The sequence below is a fragment of the Capricornis sumatraensis genome, chromosome 14, assembly GCF_032405125.1.
Source record: "Capricornis sumatraensis isolate serow.1 chromosome 14, serow.2, whole genome shotgun sequence".
Lineage (NCBI taxonomy): Eukaryota > Metazoa > Chordata > Mammalia > Artiodactyla > Bovidae > Capricornis > Capricornis sumatraensis.
In genome coordinates this window covers 6,046,149-6,070,905 of record NC_091082.1, presented here as the reverse complement: position 1 = coordinate 6,070,905, position 24,757 = coordinate 6,046,149, and positions in this window count along the sequence as shown.

The following is a 24,757-nucleotide window of genomic DNA, read 5'->3' as shown; positions in this document are numbered from 1 at the left end:
AGTTGCTAGGGGGCCTCTCGGGATTCCTCTCCCGTCGATACCGGGGCCAAAAACCTTGTGTGGAGTCAGGGCCGGAACCGAGGATTCCTCTCAGGGGCTGACATGGATCTTTGGGTACTTCTGGAGTCTCCCCAGGGGAGTCAGGCCTCGTCTCGAGTGGGGGCATGCACGTGCGCTTTCCTTCCAGGCTGTAGCAGCAATGTCTCGCTTCCCGTCGCGTGCATCAAAGGATCTGTGGTTTTCCCTCGAGGCTTTCCCTCGAGGCTTTCCAGCAGGGCTGTCCCACGTGCCACCGTGGTGTGAGTCGATCCTCGGCGTGAAAGATGAGCCAGTGCAGGGCAAAGAGGTTCCTCTGGAATGGACTGAGACATCTGGGCGACTCTTGGAATGGTGGTACGACCATGGAGTTCCTCTCGCCTTTCCTGTTGAGAGTGCCTCCTCTTGAGATGCGACGGGAACGCCGGGAATTCTTTCCCGTTGAAAGCAGGGAAAGGATCCCTCATCTCGAGCTACGAGGGTGAAACGGGGCTCCTCTGGATGTGGGCGGGACCATCGTGCTTCCTCTCGAGTGGACACGGGTATGGCGCTGAACTTCTTGAGTTGCAGCAAGGGTGTGAAAGACCCTTTCGAAGTTCCAGAGGTTAGGTGTCATAAGTCTCCAGACGCCTCATCGGAAATAGGCCTCATCTCGCCTGGAAGGGAGAACTTCCTGGATTTTCTCGATTTGCGGCAGGTGTTCTCGAGTTACGACGGGGACCTCAGGGACCCGCCCTGGTGGCCTCAGGAGAGGCCAGTCCCCATGCGAGTTGCTAGGGGGCCCCTCGGGATTCCTCTCCCGTCGATACCGGGGCCAAAAACCTTGTGTGGAGTCAAGGCCGGAACCGAGGATTCCTCTCAGGGGCTGACATGGATCTTTGGGTACTTCTGGAGTCTCCCCAGGGGAGTCACGCCTCGTCTCCAGTGGGGGCATGCACGTGCGCTTTCCTTCCAGGCTGTAGCAGCAATGTCACACTTCCCGTCGCGTGGATCAAAGGATCTGTGGTTTTCCCTCGAGGCTTTCCCTCGAGGCTTTCCCACAGGGCTGTCCCACGTGCCACCGTGGTGTGATTCGATCCTCGGCGTGGAAGATGAGCCAGTGCAGGGCAAAGAGGTTCCTCTGGAATGGACTGAGACATCTGGGGGACTCTTGGAATGGTGGTACGATCCTGGAGTTCCTCTCGCCTTTCCTGTTGAGAGTGCCTCCTCTTGAGATGCGACGGGAACGCCGGGAATTCTTTCCCGTTGAAAGCAGGGAAAGGATCCCTCATCTCGAGCTACGAGGGGGAAACGGGGCTCCTCTGGATGTGGGTGGGACCATCGTGCTTCCTCTCGAGTGGAGACGGGTATGGCGGTGAACTTCTTGAGTTGCAGCAAGGGTGTGAAAGACCCTTTCGAAGTTCCAGAGGTTACGTGTCAGTCTCCAGATGCCTCATCGGAAATAGACCTCATCTCGCCTGGAAGGGAGAACTTCCTGGATTTTCTCGAGGTGCGGCAGGTGTTCTCGAGTTACGACGGGTACCACAGGGACCCGCCCTGATGGCCTCAGGAGAGGCCAGTCCCCATGCGAGTTGCTAGGGGGCCTCTCGGGATTCCTCTCCCGTCGATACTAGGGCCAAAAACCTTGTGTGGAGTCAGGGCCGGAACCGAGGATTCCTCACAGGGGTGACATGGATCTTTGGGTACTTCTGGAGTCTCCCCAGGGGAGTCAGGCCTCGTCTCGAGTGGGGGCATGCACGTGCGCTTTCCTTCCAGGCTGTAGCAGCAATGTCACGCTTCCCGTCGCGTGCATCAAAGGATCTGTGGTTTTCCCTCGAGGCTTTCCCTCGAGGCTTTCCAGCAGGGCTGTCCCACGTGCCACCGTGGTGTGAGTCGATCCTCGGCGTCAAAGATGAGCCAGTGCAGGGCAAAGAGATTCCTCTGGAATGGACTGAGACATCTGGGGGACTCTTGGAATGGTGGTACGACCATGGAGTTCCTCTCGCCTTTCCTGTTGAGAGTGCCTCCTCTTGAGATGCGACGGGAACGCCGGGAATTCTTTCCCGTTGAAAGCAGGGAAAGGATCCCTCATCTCGAGCTCCGAGGGGGAAACGGGGCTCCTCTGGATGTGGGCGGGACCATCGTGCTTCCTCTCGAGTGGAGACGGGTATGGCGGTGAACTTCTTGAGTTGCAGCAAGGGTGTGAAAGACCCTTTCGAAGTTCCAGAGGTTAGGTGTCATTAGTCTCCAGACGCCTCATCGGAAATAGGCCTCATCTCGCCTGGAAGGGAGAACTTCCTGGATTTTCTCGAGTTGCGGCAGGTGTTCTCGAGTTACGACGGGGACCTCAGGGACCCGCCCTGGTGGCCTCAAGAACAGCCAGTCCCCATGCGAGTTGCTAGGGGGCCTCTCGGGATTCCTCTCCCGTCGATACCGGGGCCAAAAACCTTGTGTGGAGTCAGGGCCGGAACCGAGGATTCCTCTCAGGGGCTGACATGGATCTTTGGGTACTTCTGGAGTCTCCCCAGGGGAGTCAGGCCTCGTCTCGAGTGGGGGCATGCACGTGTGCTTTCCTTCCAGGCTGTAGCAGCAATGTCACGCTTCCCGTCGTGAGGATCAAAGGATCTGTGGTTTTCCCTCGAGGCTTTCCCTCGAGGCTTTCCCACAGGGCTGTCCCACGTGCCACCGTGGTGTGAGTCGATCCTCGGCATGAAAGATGAGCCAGTGCAGGGCAAAGAAGTTCCTCTGGAATGGACTCAGACATCTGGGGGACTCTTGGAATGGTGGTACGACCATGGAGTTCCTCTCGCCTTTCCTGTTGAGAGTGCCTCCTCTTGAGATGCGACGGGAATGCCGGGAATTCTTTCCCGTTGAAAGCAGGGAAAGGATCCCTCATCTCTAGCTACGAGGGGGAAACGGGGCTCCTCTGGATGTGGGCGGGACCATCGTGCTTCCTCTCGAGTGGAGACGGGCAAGGAGGTGAACTTCTTGAGTAGCATCAAGTGTGTGAAAGAAGCTTTCGAAGTTCCAGAGGTTGGGTGTCATTAGTCTCCAGACGCCTCATCGGAAATAGGCCTCATCTCGCCTGGAAGGGAGAACTTCCTGGATTTTCTCGAGTTGCGGCAGGAGTTCTCGAGTTACGACGGGGACCTCAGGGACCCGCCCTGGTGGCCTCAGGAGAGGCCAGTCCCCATGCGAGGTGCTAGGGGGCCTCTCGGGATTCCTCTCCCGTCGATACCGGGGCCAAAAACCTTGTGTGCAGTCAGGGCCGGAAACGAGGATTCCTCTCAGGGGCTGACATGGATCTTTGGGTACTTCTGGAGTCTCCCCAGGGGATTCAGGCCTCGTCTCGAGTGGGGGCATGCACGTGCGCTTTCCTTCCAGGCTGTAGCAGCAATGTCACGCTTCCCGTCGCGTGGATCAAAGGATCTGTGGTTTTCCCTCGAGGCTTTCCCTCGAGGCTTTCCCACATGGCTGTGCCACGTGCCACCGTGGTGTGAGTCGATCCTCGGCGTGAAAGATGAGCCAGTGCAGGGCAAAGAGGTTCCTCTGGAATGGACTGAGACATCTGGGGGACTCTTGGAATGGTGGTACGACCATGGAGTTCCTCTCGCCTTTCCTGTTGAGAGTGCCTCCTCTTGAGATGCGACGGGAATGACGGGAATACTTTCCAGTTGAAAGCAGGGAAAGGATCCCTCATCTCGAGCTACGAGGGGGAAACGGGGCTCCTCTGGATGTGGGCGGGACCATCGTGCTTCCTCTCGAGTGGAGACGGGTATGGCGGTGAACTTCTTGAGTTGCAGCAAGTGTGTGAAAGGCCCTTTCGAAGTTCCAGAGGTTAGGTGTCATTAGTCTCCAGACGCCTCATCGGAAATAGGCCTCATCTCGCCTGCAAGGGAGAACTTCCTTGATTTTCTCGAGTTGCGGTAGGTGTTCTCGAGTTACGACGGGGACCTCAGGGACCCGCCCTGGTTGCCTCAAGAGGCCAGTCCCCATGCGATTTGCTACGGGGCCTCTCGGGATTCCTCTCCCGTCGATACCGGGGCCAAAAACCTTGTGTGGAGTCAGGGCCGTAACCGAGGATTCCTCTCAGGGGCTGACATGGATCTTTGGGTACTTCTGGAGTCTCCCCAGGGGAGTCAGGCCTCGTCTCGAGTGGGGGCATGCACGTGCGCTTTCCTTCCAGGGTGTAGCAGCAATGTCACGCTTCCCGTGGCGTGGATCAAAGGATCTGTGGTTTTCCCTCGAGGCTTTCCCACAGGGCTGTCCCACGTGCCACCGTGGTGTGAGTCGATCCTCGGCGTGAAAGATGAGCCAGTGCAGGGCAAAGAGGTTCCTCTGGAATGGACTGAGACATCTGGGGGACTCTTGGAATGGTGGTACGACCATGGAGTTCCTCTCGCCTTTCCTGTTGAGAGTGCCTCCTCTTTGGTTGCGACGGGAACGCCGGGAATTCTTTCCCGTTGAAAGCAGGGAAAGGATCCCTCATCTCGAGCTACGAGGGGGAAACGGGGCTCCTCTGGATGTGGGCGGGACCATCGTGCTTCCTCTCGAGTGGACACGGGTATGACGGTGAACTTCTTGAGTTGCAGCAAGGGTGTGAAAGACCCTTTCGAAATTCCAGAGGTTAGGTGTCATTAGTCTCCAGACGCCTCATCGATAATAGGCCTCATCTCGCCTGGAAGGGAGAACTTCCTGGATATTCTCGATTTGCGGCAGGTGTTCTCGAGTTATGACGGGGACCTCAGAGACCCGCCCTGGTGGCCTCAGGAGAGGCCAGTCCCCATGCGAGTTGCTAGGGGGCCTCTCGGGATTCCTCTCCCGTCGATACCGGGGCCAAAAACCTTGTGTGGAGTCAGGGCCGGAACCGAGGATTCCTCTCAGGGGTGACATGGATCTTTGGGTACTTCTGGAGTCTCCCCAGGTGAGTCAGGCCTCGTCTCGAGTGGGGACATGCACGTGCGCTTTTCTTCCAGGCTGTAGCAGCAATGTCACGCTTTCCGTCGCGTGCATCAAAGGATCTGTGGTTTTCCCTCGAGGCTTTCCCTCGAGGCTTTCCCACAGGGCTGTCCCACGTGCCAACGTGGTGTGAGTCGATCCTCGGCGTGAAAGATGAGCCAGTGCAGGGCAAAGAGGTTCCTCTGGAATGGACTGAGACATCTGGGGGACTCTTGGAATGGTGGTACGACCATGGAGTTCCTCTCGCCTTTCCTGTTGAGAGTGCCTCCTCTTGAGATGCGACGGGAACGCCGGGAATTCTTTCCCGTTGAAAGCAGGGAAAGGATCCCTCATCTCGAGCTCCGAGGGGGAAACGGGGCTCCTCTGGATGTGGGCGGGACCATCGTGCTTCCTCTCGAGTGGAGACGGGTATGGCGGTGAACTTCTTGAGTTGCAGCAAGGGTGTGAAAGACCCTTTCGACGTTCCAGAGGTTAGGTGTCATTAGACTCCAGACGCCTCATCGGAAATAGGCCTCATCTCGCCTGGAAGGGAGAACTTCCTGGATTTTCTCGAGTTGCGGCAGGTGTTCTCGAGTTACGACGGGGACCTCAGGGACCCGCCCTGGTGGCCTCAGGAGAGGCCAGTCCCCATGCGAGTTGCTAGGGGGCCTCTCGGGATTCCTCTCCAGTCGATACTGGGGCCAAAAACCTTGTGTGGAGTCAGGGCCGGAACCGAGGATTCCTCTCAGGGGCTGACACGGATCTTTGGGTACTTCTGGAGTCTCCCCAGGGGAGTCAGGCCTCGTCTCGAGTGGGGGCATGCACGTGCGCTTTCCTTCCAGGCTGTAGCAGCAGTGTCACGCTTCCCGTCGCGTGCATCAAAGGATCTGTGGTTTTCCCTCGAGGCTTTCCCTCGAGGCTTTCCAGCAGGGCTGTCCCACGTGCCACCGTGGTGTGAGTCGATCCTCGGCGTGAAAGATGAGCCAGTGCAGGGCAAAGAGGTTCCTCTGGAATGGACTGAGACATCTGGGGGACTCTTGGAATGGTGGTACGACCATGGAGTTCCTCTCGCCTTTCCTGTTGAGAGTGCCTCCTCTTGAGATGCGACGGGAATGCCGGGAATTCTTTCCCGTTGAAAGCAGGGAAAGGATCCCTCATCTCGAGCTACGAGGGGGAAACGGGGCTCCTCTGGATGTGGGCGGGACCATCGTGCTTCCTCTCGAGTGGACACGGGTATGGCGGTGAACTTCTTGAGTTGCAGCAAGTGTGTGAAAGGCCCTTTCGAAGTTCCAGAGGTTAGGTGTCATTAGTCTCCAGACGCCTCATCGGAAATAGGCCTCATCTCGCCTGCAAGGGAGAACTTCCTTGATTTTCTCGAGTTGCGGTAGGTGTTCTCGAGTTACGACGGGGACCTCAGGGACCCGCCCTGGTTGCCTCAAGAGGCCAGTCCCCATGCGATTTGCTACGGGGCCTCTCGGGATTCCTCTCCCGTCGATACCGGGGACAAAAACCTTGTGTGGAGTCAGGGCCGTAACCGAGGATTCCTCTCAGGGGCTGACATGGATCTTTGGGTACTTCTGGAGTCTCCCCAGGGGAGTCAGGCCTCGTCTCGAGTGGGGGCATGCACGTGCGCTTTCCTTCCAGGGTGTAGCAGCAATGTCACGCTTCCCGTGGCGTGGATCAAAGGATCTGTGGTTTTCCCTCGAGGCTTTCCCACAGGGCTGTCCCACGTGCCACCGTGGTGTGAGTCGATCCTCGGCGTGAAAGATGAGCCAGTGCAGGGCAAAGAGGTTCCTCTGGAATGGACTGAGACATCTGGGGGACTCTTGGAATGGTGGTACGACCATGGAGTTCCTCTCGCCTTTCCTGTTGAGAGTGCCTCCTCTTTGGTTGCGACGGGAACGCCGGGAATTCTTTCCCGTTGAAAGCAGGGAAAGGATCCCTCATCTCGAGCTACGAGGGGGAAACGGGGCTCCTCTGGATGTGGGCGGGACCATCGTGCTTCCTCTCGAGTGGACACGGGTATGACGGTGAACTTCTTGAGTTGCAGCAAGGGTGTGAAAGACCCTTTCGAAATTCCAGAGGTTAGGTGTCATTAGTCTCCAGACGCCTCATCGATAATAGGCCTCATCTCGCCTGGAAGGGAGAACTTCCTGGATATTCTCGATTTGCGGCAGGTGTTCTCGAGTTATGACGGGGACCTCAGAGACCCGCCCTGGTGGCCTCAGGAGAGGCCAGTCCCCATGCGAGTTGCTAGGGGGCCTCTCGGGATTCCTCTCCCGTCGATACCGGGGCCAAAAACCTTGTGTGGAGTCAGGGCCGGAACCGAGGATTCCTCTCAGGGGTGACATGGATCTTTGGGTACTTCTGGAGTCTCCCCAGGTGAGTCAGGCCTCGTCTCGAGTGGGGACATGCACGTGCGCTTTTCTTCCAGGCTGTAGCAGCAATGTCACGCTTTCCGTCGCGTGCATCAAAGGATCTGTGGTTTTCCCTCGAGGCTTTCCCTCGAGGCTTTCCCACAGGGCTGTCCCACGTGCCAACGTGGTGTGAGTCGATCCTCGGCGTGAAAGATGAGCCAGTGCAGGGCAAAGAGGTTCCTCTGGAATGGACTGAGACATCTGGGGGACTCTTGGAATGGTGGTACGACCATGGAGTTCCTCTCGCCTTTCCTGTTGAGAGTGCCTCCTCTTGAGATGCGACGGGAACGCCGGGAATTCTTTCCCGTTGAAAGCAGGGAAAGGATCCCTCATCTCGAGCTCCGAGGGGGAAACGGGGCTCCTCTGGATGTGGGCGGGACCATCGTGCTTCCTCTCGAGTGGAGACGGGTATGGCGGTGAACTTCTTGTGTTGCAGCAAGGGTGTGAAAGACCCTTTCGACGTTCCAGAGGTTAGGTGTCATTAGACTCCAGACGCCTCATCGGAAATAGGCCTCATCTCGCCTGGAAGGGAGAACTTCCTGGATTTTCTCGAGTTGCGGCAGGTGTTCTCGAGTTACGACGGGGACCTCAGGGACCCGCCCTGGTGGCCTCAGGAGAGGCCAGTCCCCATGCGAGTTGCTAGGGGGCCTCTCGGGATTCCTCTCCAGTCGATACTGGGGCCAAAAACCTTGTGTGGAGTCAGGGCCGGAACCGAGGATTCCTCTCAGGGGCTGACATGGATCTTTGGGTACTTCTGGAGTCTCCCCAGGGGAGTCAGGCCTCGTCTCGAGTGGGGGCATGCACGTGCGCTTTCCTTCCAGGCTGTAGCAGCAGTGTCACGCTTCCCGTCGCGTGCATCAAAGGATCTGTGGTTTTCCCTCGAGGCTTTCCCTCGAGGCTTTCCAGCAGGGCTGTCCCACGTGCCACCGTGGTGTGAGTCGATCCTCGGCGTGAAAGATGAGCCAGTGCAGGGCAAAGAGGTTCCTCTGGAATGGACTGAGACATCTGGGGGACTCTTGGAATGGTGGTACGACCATGGAGTTCCTCTCGCCTTTCCTGTTGAGAGTGCCTCCTCTTGAGATGCGACGGGAATGCCGGGAATTCTTTCCCGTTGAAAGCAGGGAAAGGATCCCTCATCTCGAGCTACGAGGGGGAAACGGGGCTCCTCTGGATGTGGGCGGGACCATCGTGCTTCCTCTCGAGTGGACACGGGTATGGCGGTGAACTTCTTGAGTTGGAGCAAGGTTGTGAAAGACCCTTTCGAAGTTCCAGAGGTTAGGTGTCATTAGTCTCCAGACGCCTCATCGGAAATAGGCCTCATCTCGCCTGGAAGGGAGAACTTCCTGGATTTTCTCGAGTTGCGGCAGGTGTTCTCGAGTTACGACGGGGACCTCAGGGACCCGCTCTGGTGGCCTCAGGAGAGGCCAGTCCCCATGCGAGGTTCTAGGGGGCCTATCGGGATTCCTCTCCCGTCGATACCAGGGCCAAAAACCTTGTGTGCAGTCAGGGCCGGAACCGAGGATTCCTCTCAGGGGCTGACATGGATCTTTGGGTACTTCTGGAGTCTCCCCAGGGGAGTCAGGCCTCGTCTCGAGTGGGGGCATGCACGTGCGCTTTCCTTCCAGGCTGTAGCAGCAATGTCACGCTTCCCGTCGCGTGGATCAAAGGATCTGTGGTTTTCCCTCGAGGCTTTCCCACAGGGCTGTCCCACGTGCCACCGTGGTGTGAGTCGATCCTCGGCGTGAAAGATGAGCCAGTGCAGGGCAAAGAGGTTCCTCTGGAATGGACTGAGACATCTGGGGGACTCTTGGAATGGTGGTACGACCATGGAGTTCCTCTCGCCTTTCCTGTTGAGAGTGCCTCCTTTTGAGATGCGACGGGAACGCCGGGCATTCTTTCCCGTTGAAAGCAGGGAAAGGATCCCTCATCTCGAGCTACGAGTGGGAAACGGGGCTCCTCTGGATGTGGGCGGGACCATCGTGCTTCCTCTCGAGTGGAGACGGGTATGGCGGTGAACTTCTTGAGTTGCAGCAAGGGTGTGAATGACCCTTTCGAAGTTCCAGAGTTTATGTGTCATTAGTCTCCAGACGCCTCATCGGAAATAGGCCTCATCTCGCCTGGAAGGGAGAACTTCCTGGATTTTCTCGAGTTGCGGCAGGTGTTCTCGAGTTACGACGGGGACCTCAGGGACCCGCCCTGGTGGCCTCAGGAGAGGCCAGTCCCCATGGGAGTTGCTAGGGGGCCTCTGGGGATTCCTCTCCCGTCGATACCGGGGCCAAAAACCTTGTGTGGAGTCAGGGCCGGAAACGAGGATTCCTCTCAGGGGCTGACATGGATCTTTGGGTACTTCTGGAGTCTCCCCAAGGGAGTCAGGGCTCGTCTCGAGTTGGGGCATGCACGTGCGCTTTCCTTCCAAGCTGTAGCAGCAATGTCACGCTTCCCGTCGCATGGATCAAAGGATCTGTGGTTTTCCCTCGAGGCTTTCCCTCGAGGCTTTCCCACAGGGCTGTCCCACGTGCCACCGTGGTGTGAGTCGATCCTCGGCGTGAAAGATGAGCCAGTGCAGGGCAAAGAGGTTCCTCTGGAATGGACTGAGACATCTGGGGGACTCGTGGAATGGTGGTACGACCATGGAGTTCCTCTCGCCTTTCCTGTTGAGAGTGCCACCTCTTGAGATGCGACGGGAACGCCGGGAATTCTTTCCCGTTGAAAGCAGGGAAAGGATCCCTCATTTCGAGCCACGAGGGGGAAACGGGGCTCCTCTGGATGTGGGCGGGACCATCGTGCTTCCTCTCGAGTGGAGACGGGTATGGCGGTGAACTTCTTGAGTTGCAGCAAGGGTGTGAAAGACCCTTTCGAAGTCCCAGAGGTTAGGTGTCATTAGTCTCCAGACGCCTCATCGGAAATAGGCCTCATCTCGCCTGGAAGGGAGAACTTCCTGGATTTTCTCGAGTTGCGGCAGGTGTTCTCGAGTTACAACGGGGACCTCAGGGACCCGCCCTGGTGGCCTCAGGAGAGACCAGTCCCCATGCGAGTTGCTAGGGGGCCTCTCGGGATTCCTCTCCCGTCGATACCGGGGTCAAAAACCTTGTGTGGAGTCAGGGCCGGAACCGAGGATTCCTCTCAGGGGCTGACATGGATCTTTGGGTACTTCTGGAGTCTCCCCAGGGGAGTCAGGCCTCGTCTCGAGTCGGGGCATGCACGTGCGCTTTACTTCCAGGCTGTAGCAGCAATGTCACGCTTCCCGTCGCGTGGATCAAAGGATCTGTGGTTTTCCCTCGAGGCTTTCCCACAGGGCTGTCCCACGTGCCACCGTGGTGTGAGTCGATCCTCGGCGTGAAAGATGAGCCAGTGCAGTGCAAAGAGGTTCCTCTGGAATGGACTGAGACATCTGGGGGACTCTTGGAATGGTGGTACGACCATGGAGTTCCTCTCGCCTTTCCTGTTGAGAGTGCCTCCTCTTGAGATGCGACGGGAACGCCGGGAATTCTTTCCCGTTGAAAGCAGGGAAAGGATCCCTCATCTCGAGCTACGAGGGGGAAACGGGGCTCCTCTGGATGTGGGCGGGACATTCGTGCTTCCTCTCGAGTGGAGACGGGTATGGCGGTGAACTTCTTGAGTTGCAGCAAGGGTGTGAAAGACCCTTTCGAAGTTCCAGAGGTTAGGTGTCATTAGTCTTCAGACGCCTCATCGGAAATAGGCCTCATCTCGCCTGGAAGGGAGAACTTCCTGGATTTTCTCGAGTTGCGGCAGGTGTTCCCGAGTTACGACTGGGACCTCAGGGAACCGCCCTGGTGGCCTCAGGAGAGGCCAGTACCCATGCGAGGTGCTAGGGGGCCTCTCGGGATTCCTCTCCCGTCGATACCGGGGCCAAAAACCTTGTGTGGAGTCAGGGCCGGAACCGAGGATTCCTCTCAGGGGCTGACATGGATCTTTGGGTACTTCTGGAGTCTCCCCAGGGGAGTCAGGCCTCGTCTCGAGTGGGGGCATGCACGTGCGCTTTCCTTCCAGGCTGTAGCAGCAATGTCACGCTTCCTGTCGCGTGGATCAAAGGATCTGTGGTTTTCCCTCGAGGCTTTCCCTCGAGGCTTTCCCACAGGGCTGTCCCACGTGCCACCGTGGTGTGAGTCGATCCTCGGCGTGAAAGATGAGCCAGTGCAGGGCAAAGAGGTTCCTCTGGAATGGACTGAGACATCTGGGGGACTCTTGGAATGGTGGTACGACCATGGAGTTCCTCTCGCCTTTCCTGTTGAGAGTGCCTCCTCTTGAGATGCGACGGGAATGCCGGGAATTCTTTCCCGTTGAAAGTAGGGAAAGGATCCCTCATCTCGAGCTACGAGGGGGAAACGGGGCTCCTCTGGATGTGGGCGGGACATCGTGCTTCCTCTCGAGTGGAGACGGGTATGGCGGTGAACTTCTTGAGTTGCAGCAAGGGTGTGAAAGACTCTTTCGAAGTTCCAGAGGTTAGGTGTCATTAGTCTCCAGATGCCTCATCGGAAATAGGCCTCATCTCGCCTGGAAGGGAGAACTTCCTGGATTTTCTCGAGTTGCGGCAGGTGTTCTCGAGTTACGACGGGGACCTCAGGGACCCGCCCTGGTGGCCTCAGGAGAGGCCAGTCCCCATGCGAGTTGCTAGGGGGCCTCTCGGGATTCCTCTCCCGTCGATACCGGGGCCAAAAACCTTGTGTGGAGTCAGGGCCGGAACCGAGGATTCCTCTCAGGGGCTGACATGGATCTTTGGGTACTTCTGGAGTCTCGCCAGGGGAGACAGGCCTCGTCTCGAGTGGGGGCATGCACGTGCGCTTTCCTTCCAGGCTGTAGCAGCAATGTCACGCTTCCCGTCGCGTGGATCAAAGGATCTGTGGTTTTCCCTCGAGGCTTTCCCTCGAGGCTTTCCCACAGGGCTGTCCCACGTGCCTCCGTGGTGTGAGTCGATCCTCGGCGTGAAAGATGAGCCAGTGCAGGGCAAAGAGGTTCCTCTGGAATGGACTGAGACATCTGGGGGACTCTAGGAATGGTGGTACGACAATGGAGTTCCTCTCGCCTTTCCTGTTGAGAGTGCCTCCTCTTGAGATGCGACGGGAACGCCGGGAATTCTTTTCCGTTGAAAGCAGGGAAAGGATCCCTCATCTCGAGCTACGAGGGGGAAACGGGGCTCCTCTGGATGTGGGCGGGACCATCGTGCTTCCTCTCGAGTGGAGACGGGTATGGCGGTGAACTTCTTGAGTTGCAGCAAGGGTGTGAAAGACCCTTTCGAAGTTCCAGAGGTTAGGTGTCATTAGTCTCCAGACGACTCATCGGAAATAGGCCTCATCTCGCCTGCAAGGGAGAACTTCCTGGATTTTCTCGAGTTGCGGCAGGTGTTCTCGAGTTACGACGGGGACCTCAGGGACCCGCCCTGGTGGCCTCAGGAGAGGCCAGTCCCCATGCGAGGTGCTAGGGGGCCTCTCGGGATTCCTCTCCCTTCGATTCCGGGGCCAAAAACCTTGTGTGGAGTCAGGGTCGGAACCGAGGATTCCTCTCAGGGGCTGACATGGATCTTTGGGTACTTCTGGAGTCTCCCCAGGGGAGTCAGGCCTCGTCTCGAGTGGGGGCATGCACGTGCGCTTTCCTTCCAGGCTGTAGCAGCAATGTCACGCTTCCTGTCGCGTGGATCAAAGGATCTGTGGTTTTCCCTCGAGGCTTTCCCTCGAGGCTTTCCCACAGGGCTGTCCCACGTGCCACCCTGGTGTGAGTCGATCCTCGGCGTGAAAGATGAGCCAGTGCAGGGCAAAGAGGTTCCTCTGGAATGGACTGAGACATCTGGGGGACTCCTGGAATGGTGGAACGACCATGGAGTTCCTCTCGCCTTTCCTGTTGAGAGTGCCTCCTTTTGAGATGCGACGGGAACGCCGGGAATTCTTTCCCGTCTAAAGCAGGGAAAGGTTCCCTCATCTCGAGATACGAGGAGGAAACGGGGCTCCTCTGGATGTGGGCGGGACCATCGTGCTTCCTCTCGAGTGCAGACGGGTATGGCGGTGAACTTCTTGAGTTGCAGCAAGGGTGTGAAAGACCCTTTCGAAGTTCCAGAGGTTAGGTGTCATTAGTCTCCAGACGTCTCATCGGAAATAGGCCTCATCTCGCCTGAAAGGGAGAATTTCCTGGATTTTCTCGAGTTGCGGCAGGTGTTCTCGAGTTACGACGGGGACCTAAGGGACCCGCCCTGGTGGCCTCAGGAGAGGCCAGTCCCCATGCGAGGTGCTAGGGGGCCTCTCGGGATTCCTCTCCCGTCGATACCGGGGCCAAAAACCTTGTGTGGAGTCAGGGCCGGAACCGAGGATTCCTCTCAGGGGCTGACATGGATCTTTGGGTACTTCTGGAATCTCCCCAGGGGAGTTAGGACTCTTCTCGAGTGGGGGCATGCACGTGCGCTTTCCTTCCCGGCTGTAGCAGCAATGTCACGCTTCCCGTCGCGTGGATCAAAGGATCTGTGGTTTTCCCTCGAGGCTTTCCCACAGGGCTGTCCCACGTGCCACCGTGGTGTGAGTCGATCCTCGGCGTGAAAGATGAGCCAGTGCAGGGCAAAGAGGTTCCTCTGGAATGGACTGAGACATCTGGGGGACTCTTGGAATGGTGGTACGACCATGGAGTTCCTCTCGCCTTTCCTGTTGAGAGTGCCTCCTCTTGAGATGCGACGGTAACGCCGGGAATTCTTCCCCGTTGAAAGCAGGGAAAGGATCCATCATCTCGAGCTCCGAGGGGGAAACGGGGCTCCTTTGGATGTGGGCGGGACCATCATGCTTCCTCTCGAGTGGAGACGGGTATGGCGGTGAACTTCTTGAGTTGCAGCAAGGGTGTGAAAGACCCTTTCGAAGTTCCAGAGGTTAGGTGTCATTAGTCTCCAGACGCCTCATCGGAAATAGGCCTCATCTCGCCTGGAAGGGAGAACTTCCTGGATTTTCTCGAGTTGGGGCAGGTGTTCTCGAGTTACGACGGGGACCTCAGGGACCCGCCCTGGTGGCCTCAGGAGAGGCCAGTCCACATGCGAGTTGCTAGGGGGCCTCTCGGGATTCCTCTCCCGTCGATACCGGGGCCAAAAACTTTGTATGGAGTCAGGGCCGGAACCGAGGATTCCTCTCAGGGGCTGACATGGATCTTTGGGTTCTTCTGGAGTCCCCCCAGGGGAGTCAGGCCTCGTCTCGAGTGGGGGCATGCACGTGCGCTTTCCTTCCAGGCTGTAGCAGCAATGTCACGCTTCCCGTCGCGTGGATCAAAGGATCTGTGGTTTTCCCTCGAGGCTTTCCCACAGGGCTGTCACACGTGCCACCGTGGTGTGAGTCGATCCTCGGCGTGAAAGATGAGCCAGTGCAGGACAAAGAGGTTCCTCTGGAATGGACTGAGATATCTGGGGGACGCTTGGAATGGTGGTACGACCATGGAGTTCCTCTCGCCTTTCCTGTTGAGAGTGCCTCCTCTTGAGATGCGACGAGAACGCCGGGAACTCTTTCGCTTTGAAACCAGGGAAAGGATCCCTCATCTCGAGCTACGAGGGGAAAACGGGGCTCCTCTGGATGTGGGCGGGACCATCGTGCTTCATCTCGAGTGGAGACGGGTATGGCGGTGAACTTCTTGAGTTGCAGCAAGGGTGTGAAAGACCCTTTCGAAGTTCCAGAGGTTAGGTGTCATTAGTCTCCAGACGCCTCATCAGAAATAGGCCTCATCTCGCCTGGAAGGGAGAACTTCCTGGATTTTCTCGAGTTGCGGCAGGTGTTCTCGAGTTACGACGGGGACCTCAGGGACCCGCCCTGGTGGCCTCAGGAGAGGCCAGTCCCTATGCGAGTTGCTAGGGGGCCTCTCGGGATTCCTCTCCCGTCGATACCGGGGCCAACAACCTTGTGTGGAGTCAGGGCCGTAACCGAGGATTCCTCTCATGGGCTGACATGGATCTTTGGGTACGTCTGGAGACTCCCCAGTGGAGTCAGGCCTCGTCTCGAGTGGGGGCATGCACGTGCGCTTTCCTTCCAGGCTGTAGCAGCAATGTCACGCTTCCCGTCGCGTGGATCAAAGGATCTGTGGTTTTCCCTCGAGGCTTTCCCTCGAGGCTTTCCCACAGGGCTGTCCCACGTACCACCGTGGTGTGAGTCGATCCTCGGCGTGAAAGATGAGCCAGTGCAGGGCAAAGAGGTTCCTCTGGAATGGACTGAGACATCTGGGGGACTCTTGGAATGGTGGTACGACCATGGAGTTCCTCTCGCCTTTCCTGTTGAGAGTGCCTCCTCTTGAGATGCGACGGGAACGCCGGGAATTCTTTCCCGTTGAAAGCAGGCAAAGGATCCCTCATCTCGAGCTACGAGGGGGAAACGGGGCTCCTCTGGATGTGGGCGGGACCATCGTGCTTCCTCTCGAGTGGAGACGGGTATGGCGGTGAACTTCTTGAGTTGCAGCAAGGGTGTGAAAGACTCTTTCGAAGTTCCAGAGGTTAGGTGTCATTAGTCTCCAGACGCCTCATCGGAAATAGGCCTCATCTCGCCTGGAAGGGAGAACTTCCTGGATTTTCTCGAGTTGGGGCAGGTGTTCTCGAGTTACGACGGGGACCTCAGGGACCCGCCCTGGTGGCCTCAGGAGAGGCCAGTCCCCATGCGAGTTGCTAGGGGGCCTCTCGGGATTCCTCTCCCGTCGATACCGGGGCCAAAAACCTTGTGTGGAGTCAGGGCCGGAACCGAGGATTCCTCTCAGGGGCTGACATGTATCTTTGGGTACTTCTGGAGTCTCCCCAGGGGAGTCAGGCCTCTTCTCGAGTGGGGGCATGCACGTGCGCTTTCCTTCCAGGCTGTAGCAGCAATGTCACGCTTCCCTTCGCGTGGATCAAAGGATCTGTGGTTTTCCCTCGAGGCTTTCCCTCGAGGCTTTCCCTCAGGGCTGTCCCACGTGCCACCGTGGTGTGAGTCGATCCTCGGCATGAAAGATGAGCCAGTGCAGGGCAAAGAGTTTCCTCTGGAATGGACTGAGACATCTGGGGGACTCTTGGAATGGTGGTACGACCATGGAGTTCCTCTCGCCTTTCCTGTTGAGAGTGCCTCCTCTTGAGATGCGACGGGAATGACGGGAATACTTTCCCGTTGAAAGCAGGGAAAGGATCCCTCATCTCGAGCTACGAGGGGGAAACGGGGCTCCTCTGGATGTGGGCGGGACCATCGTGCTTCCTTTCGAGTGGAGACGGGTATGGCGGTGAACTTCTTGAGTTGCAGCAAGGGTGTGAAAGACCCTTTCGAAGTTCCAGAGGTAAGGTGTCATTAGTCTCCAGACGCCTCATCGGAAATAGGCCTCATCTCGCCTGGAAGGGAGAACTTCCTGGATTTTCTCGAGTTGCGGCAGGTGTTCTCGAGTTACGACGGGGACCTCAGGGACCCGCCCTGGTGGCCTCAGGAAAGGCCAGTCCCCATGCGAGTTGCTAGGGGGCCTCTCGGGATTCCTCTCCCGTCGATACCGGGGCCAAAAACCTTGTGTGGAGTCAGGGCCGGAACCGAGGATTCCTCTCAGGGGCTGACATGGATCTTTGGGTACTTCTGGAGTCTCCCCAGGGGAGTCAGGCCTCGTCTCGAGTGGGGGCATGCACGTGCGCTTTTCTTCCAGGCTGTAGCAGCAATGTCACGCTTCCCGTCGCGTGCATCAAAGGATCTGTGGTTTTCCCTCGAGGCTTTCCCTCGAGGCTTTCCCACAGGGCTGTCCCACGTGCCACCGTGGTGTGAGTCGATCCTCGGCGTGAAAGATGAGCCAGTGCAGGGCAAAGAGGTTCCTCTGGAATGGACTGAGACATCTGGGGGACTCTTGGAATGGTGATACGACCATGGAGTTCCTCTCGCCTTTCCTGTTGAGAGTGCCTCCTCTTGAGATGCGACGGGAACGCCGGGAATTCTTTCCCGTTGAAAGCAGGGAAAGGATCCCTCATCTCGAGCTCCGAGGGGGAAACGGGGCTCCACTGGATGTGGGCGGGACCATCGTGCTTCCTCTCGTGTGGAGACGGGTATGGCGGTGAACTTCTTGAGTTGCAGCAAGGGTGTGAAAGACCCTTTCGACGTTCCAGAGGTTAGGTGTCATTAGACTCCAGACGCCTCATCGGAAATAGGCCTCATCTCGCCTGGAAGGGAGAACTTCCTGGATTTTCTCGAGTTGCGGCAGGTGTTCTCGAGTTACGACGGGGACCTCAGGGACCCGCCCTGGTGGCCTCAGGAGAGGCCAGTCCCCATGCGAGTTGCTAGGGGGCCTCTCGGGATTCCTCTCCCGTCGATACCGGGGCCAAAAACCTTGTGTGGAGTCAGGGCCGGAACCGAGGATTCCTCTCAGGGGCTGACATGGATCTTTGGGTACTTCTGGAGTCTCCCCAGGGGAGTCAGGCCTCGTCTCGAGTGGGGGCATGCACGTGCGCTTTCCTTCCAGGCTGTAGCAGCAATGTCACGCTTCCCGTCGCGTGCATCAAAGGATCTGTGGTTTTCCCTCGAGGCTTTCCCTCGAGGCTTTCCAGCAGGGCTGTCCCACGTGCCACCGTGGTGTGATTCGATCCTCGGCGTGGAAGATGAGCCAGTGCAGGGCAAAGAGGTTCCTCTGGAATGGACTGAGACATCTGGGGGACTCTTGGAATGGTGGTACGACCCTGGAGTTCCTCTCGCCTTTCCTGTTGAGAGTGCCTCCTCTTGAGATGCGACGGGAACGCCGGGAATTCTTTCCCGTTGAAAGCAGGGAAAGGATCCCTCATCTCGAGCTACGAGGGGGAAACGGGGCTCCTCTGGATGTGGGTGGGACCATCGTGCTTCCTCTCGAGTGGAGACAGGTATGGCGGTGAACTTCTTGAGTTGCAGCAAGGGTGTGAAAGACCCTTTCGAAGTTCCAGAGGTTACGTGTCAGTCTCCAGATGCCTCATCGGAAATAGACCTCATCTCGCCTGGAAGGGAGAACTTCCTGGATTTTCTCGAGGTGCGGCAGGTGTTCTCGAGTTACGACGGGTACCACAGGGACCCGCCCTGATGGCCTCAGGAGAGGCCAGTCCCCATGCGAGTTGCTAGGGGGCCTCTCGGGATTCCTCTCCCGTCGATACTAGGGCCAAAAACCTTGTGTGGAGTCAGGGCCGGAACCGACGATTCCTCACAGGGGTGACATGGATCTTTGGGTACTTCTGGAGTCTCCCCAGGGGAGTCAGGCCTCGTCTCGAGTGGGGGCATGCACGTGCGCTTTCCTTCCAGGCTGTAGCAGCAATGTCACGCTTCCCGTCGCGTGCATCAAAGGATCTGTGGTTTTCCCTCGAGGCTTTCCCTCGAGGCTTTCCCGCAGGGCTGTCCCACGTGCCACCGTGGTGTGAGTCGATCCTCGGCGTCAAAGATGAGCCAGTGCAGGGCAAAGAGGGTCCTCTGGAATGGACTGAGACATCTGGGGGACTCTTGGAATGGTGGTACGACCATGGAGTTCCTCTCGCCTTTCCTGTTGAGAGTGCCTCCTCTTGAGATGCGACGGGAACGCCGGGAATTCTTTCCCGTTGAAAGCAGGGAAAGGATCCCTCATCTCGAGCTCCGAGGGGGAAACGGGGCTCCTCTGGATGTGGGCGGGACCATCGTGCTTCCTCTCGAGTGGAGACGGGTATGGCGGTGAACTTCTTGAGTTGCAGCAAGGGTGTGAAAGACCCTTTCGAAGTTCCAGAGGTTAGGTGTCATTAGTCTCCAGACGCCTCATCGGAAATAGGCCTCATCTCGCCTGGAAGGGAGAACTTCCTGGATTTTCTCGAGTTGCGGCAGGTGTTCTCGAGTTACGACGGGGACCTCAGGGACCCGCCCTGGTGGCCTCAAGAACAGCCAGTCCCCATGCGAGTTGCTAGGGGGCCTCTCGGGATTCCTCTCCCGTCGATACCGGGGCCAAAAACCTTGTGTGGAGTCAGGGCCGGAACCGAGGATTCCTCTCAGGGGCTGACATGGATCTTTGGGTACTTCTGGAGTCTCCCCAGGGGAGTCAGGCCTCGTCTCGAGTGGGGGCATGCACGTGTGCTTTCCTTCCAGGCTGTAGCAGCAATGTCACGCTTCCCGTCGCGAGGATCAAAGGATCTGTGGTTTTCCCTCGAGGCTTTCCCTCGAGGCTTTCCCACAGGGCTGTCCCACGTGCCACCGTGGTGTGAGTCGATCCTCGGCATGAAAGATGAGCCAGTGCAGGGCAAAGAGGTTCCTCTGGAATGGACTCAGACATCTGGGGGACTCTTGGAATGGTGGTACGACCATGGAGTTCCTCTCGCCTTTCCTGTTGAGAGTGCCTCCTCTTGAGATGCGACGGGAATGCCGGGAATTCTTTCCCGTTGAAAGCAGGCAAAGGATCCCTCATCTCGAGCTACGAGGGGGAAACGGGGCTCCTCTGGATGTGGGCGGGACCATCGTGCTTCCTCTCGAGTGGAGACGGGCAAGGAGGTGAACTTCTTGAGTAGCAGCAAGTGTGTGAAAGAAGCTTTCGAAGTTCCAGAGGTTGGGTGTCATTAGTCTCCAGACGCCTCATCGGAAATAGGCCTCATCTCGCCTGGAAGGGAGAACTTCCTGGATTTTCTCGAGTTGCGGCAGGAGTTCTCGAGTTACGACGGGGACCTCAGGGACCCGCCCTGGTGGCCTCAGGAGAGGCCAGTCCCCATGCGAGGTGCTAGGGGGCCTCTCGGGATTCCTCTCCCGTCGATACCGGGGCCAAAAACCTTGTGTGCAGTCAGGGCCGGAAACGAGGATTCCTCTCAGGGGCTGACATGGATCTTTGGGTACTTCTGGAGTCTCCCCAGGGGATTCAGGCCTCGTCTCGAGTGGGGGCATGCACGTGCGCTTTCCTTCCAGGCTGTAGCAGCAATGTCACGCTTCCCGTCGCGTGGATCAAAGGATCTGTGGTTTTCCCTCGAGGCTTTCCCTCGAGGCTTTCCCACAGGGCTGTCCCACGTGCCACCGTGGTGTGAGTCGATCCTCGGCGTGAAAGATGAGCCAGTGCAGGGCAAAGAGGTTCCTCTGGAATGGACTGAGACATCTGGGGGACTCTTGGAATGGTGGTACGACCATGGAGTTCCTCTCGCCTTTCCTGTTGAGAGTGCCTCCTCTTGAGATGCGACGGGAATGACGGGAATACTTTCCCGTTGAAAGCAGGGAAAGGATCCCTCATCTCGAGCTACGAGGGGGAAACGGGGCTCCTCTGGATGTGGGCGGGACCATCGTGCTTCCTCTCGAGTGGAGACGGGTATGGCGGTGAACTTCTTGAGTTGCAGCAAGGGTGTGAAAGACCCTTTCGAAGTTCCAGAGGTTAGGTGTCATTAGTCTCCAGACGCCTCATCAGAAATAGGCCTCATCTCGCCTGGAAGGGAGAACTTCCTGGATTTTCTCGAGTTGCGGCAGGTGTTCTCGAGTTACGACGGGGACCTCAGGGACCCGCCCTGGTGGCCTCAGGAGAGGCCAGTCCCTATGCGAGTTGCTAGGGGGCCTCTCGGGATTCCTCTCCCGTCGATACCGGGGCCAACAACCTTGTGTGGAGTCAGGGCCGTAACCGAGGATTCCTCTCATGGGCTGACATGGATCTTTGGGTACGTCTGGAGACTCCCCAGTGGAGTCAGGCCTCGTCTCGAGTGGGGGCATGCACGTGCGCTTTCCTTCCAGGCTGTAGCAGCAATGTCACGCTTCCCGTCGCGTGGATCAAAGGATCTGTGGTTTTCCCTCGAGGCTTTCCCTCGAGGCTTTCCCACAGGGCTGTCCCACGTACCACCGTGGTGTGAGTCGATCCTCGGCGTGAAAGATGAGCCAGTGCAGGGCAAAGAGGTTCCTCTGGAATGGACTGAGACATCTGGGGGACTCTTGGAATGGTGGTACGACCATGGAGTTCCTCTCGCCTTTCCTGTTGAGAGTGCCTCCTCTTGAGATGCGACGGGAACGCCGGGAATTCTTTCCCGTTGAAAGCAGGCAAAGGATCCCTCATCTCGAGCTACGAGGGGGAAACGGGGCTCCTCTGGATGTGGGCGGGACCATCGTGCTTCCTCTCGAGTGGAGACGGGTATGGCGGTGAACTTCTTGAGTTGCAGCAAGGGTGTGAAAGACTCTTTCGAAGTTCCAGAGGTTAGGTGTCATTAGTCTCCAGACGCCTCATCGGAAATAGGCCTCATCTCGCCTGGAAGGGAGAACTTCCTGGATTTTCTCGAGTTGGGGCAGGTGTTCTCGAGTTACGACGGGGACCTCAGGGACCCGCCCTGGTGGCCTCAGGAGAGGCCAGTCCCCATGCGAGTTGCTAGGGGGCCTCTCGGGATTCCTCTCCCGTCGATACCGGGGCCAAAAACCTTGTGTGGAGTCAGGGCCGGAACCGAGGATTCCTCTCAGGGGCTGACATGGATCTTTGGGTACTTCTGGAGTCTCCCCAGGGGAGTCAGGCCTCTTCTCGTGTGGGGGCATGCACGTGCGCTTTCCTTCCAGGCTGTAGCAGCAATGTCACGCTTCCCTTCGCGTGGATCAAAGGATCTGTGGTTTTCCCTCGAGGCTTTCCCTCGAGGCTTTCCCTCAGGGCTGTCCCACGTGCCACCGTGGTGTGAGTCGATCCTCGGCATGAAAGATGAGCCAGTGCAGGGCAAAGAGTTTCCTCTGGAATGGACTGAGACATCTGGGGGACTCTTGGAATGGTGGTACGACCATGGAGTTCCTCTCGCCTTTCCTGTTGAGAGTGCCTCCTCTTGAGATGCGACGGGAATGACGGGAATACTTTCCCGTTGAAAGCAGGGAAAGGATCCCTCATCTCGAGCTACGAGGGGGAAACGGGGCTCCTCCGGATGTGGGCGGGACCATCGTGCTTCCTTTCGAGTGGAGACGGGTATGGCGGTGAACTTCTTGAGTTGCAGCAAGGGTGTGAAAGACCCTTTCGAAGTTCCAGAGGTAAGGTGTCATTAGTCTCCAGACGCCTCATCGGAAATAGGCCTCATCTCGCCTGGAAGGGAGAACTTCCTGGATTTTCTCGAGTTGCGGCAGGTGTTCTCGAGTTACGACGGGGACCTCAGGGACCCGCCCTGGTGGCCTCAGGAAAGGCCAGTCCCCATGCGAGTTGCTAGGGGGCCTCTCGGGATTCCTCTCCCGTCGATACCGGGGCCAAAAACCTTGTGTGGAGTCAGGGCCGGAACCGAGGATTCCTCTCAGGGGCTGACATGGATCTTTGGGTACTTCTGGAGTCTCCCCAGGGGAGTCAGGCCTCGTCTCGAGTGGGGGCATGCACGTGCGCTTTTCTTCCAGGCTGTAGCAGCAATGTCACGCTTCCCGTCGCGTGCATCAAAGGATCTGTGGTTTTCCCTCGAGGCTTTCCCTCGAGGCTTTCCCACAGGGCTGTCCCACGTGCCACCGTGGTGTGAGTCGATCCTCGGCGTGAAAGATGAGCCAGTGCAGGGCAAAGAGGTTCCTCTGGAATGGACTGAGACATCTGGGGGACTCTTGGAATGGTGATACGACCATGGAGTTCCTCTCGCCTTTCCTGTTGAGAGTGCCTCCTCTTGAGATGCGACGGGAACGCCGGGAATTCTTTCCCGTTGAAAGCAGGGAAAGGATCCCTCATCTCGAGCTCCGAGGGGGAAACGGGGCTCCACTGGATGTGGGCGGGACCATCGTGCTTCCTCTCGAGTGGAGACGGGTATGGCGGTGAACTTCTTGAGTTGCAGCAAGGGTGTGAAAGACCCTTTCGACGTTCCAGAGGTTAGGTGTCATTAGACTCCAGACGCCTCATCGGAAATAGGCCTCATCTCGCCTGGAAGGGAGAACTTCCTGGATTTTCTCGAGTTGCGGCAGGTGTTCTCGAGTTACGACGGGGACCTCAGGGACCCGCCCTGGTGGCCTCAGGAGAGGCCAGTCCCCATGCGAGTTGCTAGGGGGCCCCTCGGGATTCCTCTCCCGTCGATACCGAGGCCAAAAACCTTGTGTGGAGTCAAGGCCGGAACCGAGGATTCCTCTCAGGGGCTGACATGGATCTTTGGGTACTTCTGGAGTCTCCCCAGGGGAGTCACGCCTCGTCTCCAGTGGGGGCATGCACGTGCGCTTTCCTTCCAGGCTGTAGCAGCAATGTCACACTTCCCGTCGCGTGCATCAAAGGATCTGTGGTTTTCCCTCGAGGCTTTCCCTCGAGGCTTTCCCACAGTGCTGTCCCACGTGCCACCGTGGTGTGATTCGATCCTCGGCGTGGAAGATGAGCCAGTGCAGGGCAAAGAGGTTCCTCTGGAATGGACTGAGACATCTGGGGGACTCTTGGAATGGTGGTACGACCCTGGAGTTCCTCTCGCCTTTCCTGTTGAGAGTGCCTCCTCTTGAGATGCGACGGGAACGCCGGGAATTCTTTCCCGTTGAAAGCAGGGAAAGGATCCCTCATCTCGAGTTACGAGGGGGAAACGGGGCTCCTCTGGATGTGGGTGGGACCATCGTGCTTCCTCTCGAGTGGAGACAGGTATGGCGGTGAACTTCTTGAGTTGCAGCAAGGGTGTGAAAGACCCTTTCGAAGTTCCAGAGGTTACGTGTCAGTCTCCAGATGCCTCATCGGAAATAGACCTCATCTCGCCTGGAAGGGAGAACTTCCTGGATTTTCTCGAGGTGCGGCAGGTGTTCTCGAGTTACGACGGGTACCACAGGGACCCGCCCTGATGGCCTCAGGAGAGGCCAGTCCCCATGCGAGTTGCTAGGGGGCCTCTCGGGATTCCTCTCCCGTCGATACTAGGGCCAAAAACCTTGTGTGGAGTCAGGGCCGGAACCGAGGATTCCTCACAGGGGTGACATGGATCTTTGGGTACTTCTGGAGTCTCCCCAGGGGAGTCAGGCCTCGTCTCGAGTGGGGGCATGCACGTGCGCTTTCCTTCCAGGCTGTAGCAGCAATGTCACGCTTCCCGTCGCGTGCATCAAAGGATCTGTGGTTTTCCCTCGAGGCTTTCCCTCGAGGCTTTCCCGCAGGGCTGTCCCACGTGCCACCGTGGTGTGAGTCGATCCTCGGCGTCAAAGATGAGCCAGTGCAGGGCAAAGAGGTTCCTCTGGAATGGACTGAGACATCTGGGGGACTCTTGGAATGGTGGTACGACCATGGAGTTCCTCTCGCCTTTCCTGTTGAGAGTGCCTCCTCTTGAGATGCGACGGGAACGCCGGGAATTCTTTCCCGTTGAAAGCAGGGAAAGGATCCCTCATCTCGAGCTCCGAGGGGGAAACGGGGCTCCTCTGGATGTGGGCGGGACCATCGTGCTTCCTCTCGAGTGGAGACGGGTATGGCGGTGAACTTCTTGAGTTGCAGCAAGGGTGTGAAAGACCCTTTCGAAGTTCCAGAGGTTAGGTGTCATTAGTCTCCAGACGCCTCATCGGAAATAGGCCTCATCTCGCCTGGAAGGGAGAACTTCCTGGATTTTCTCGAGTTGCGGCAGG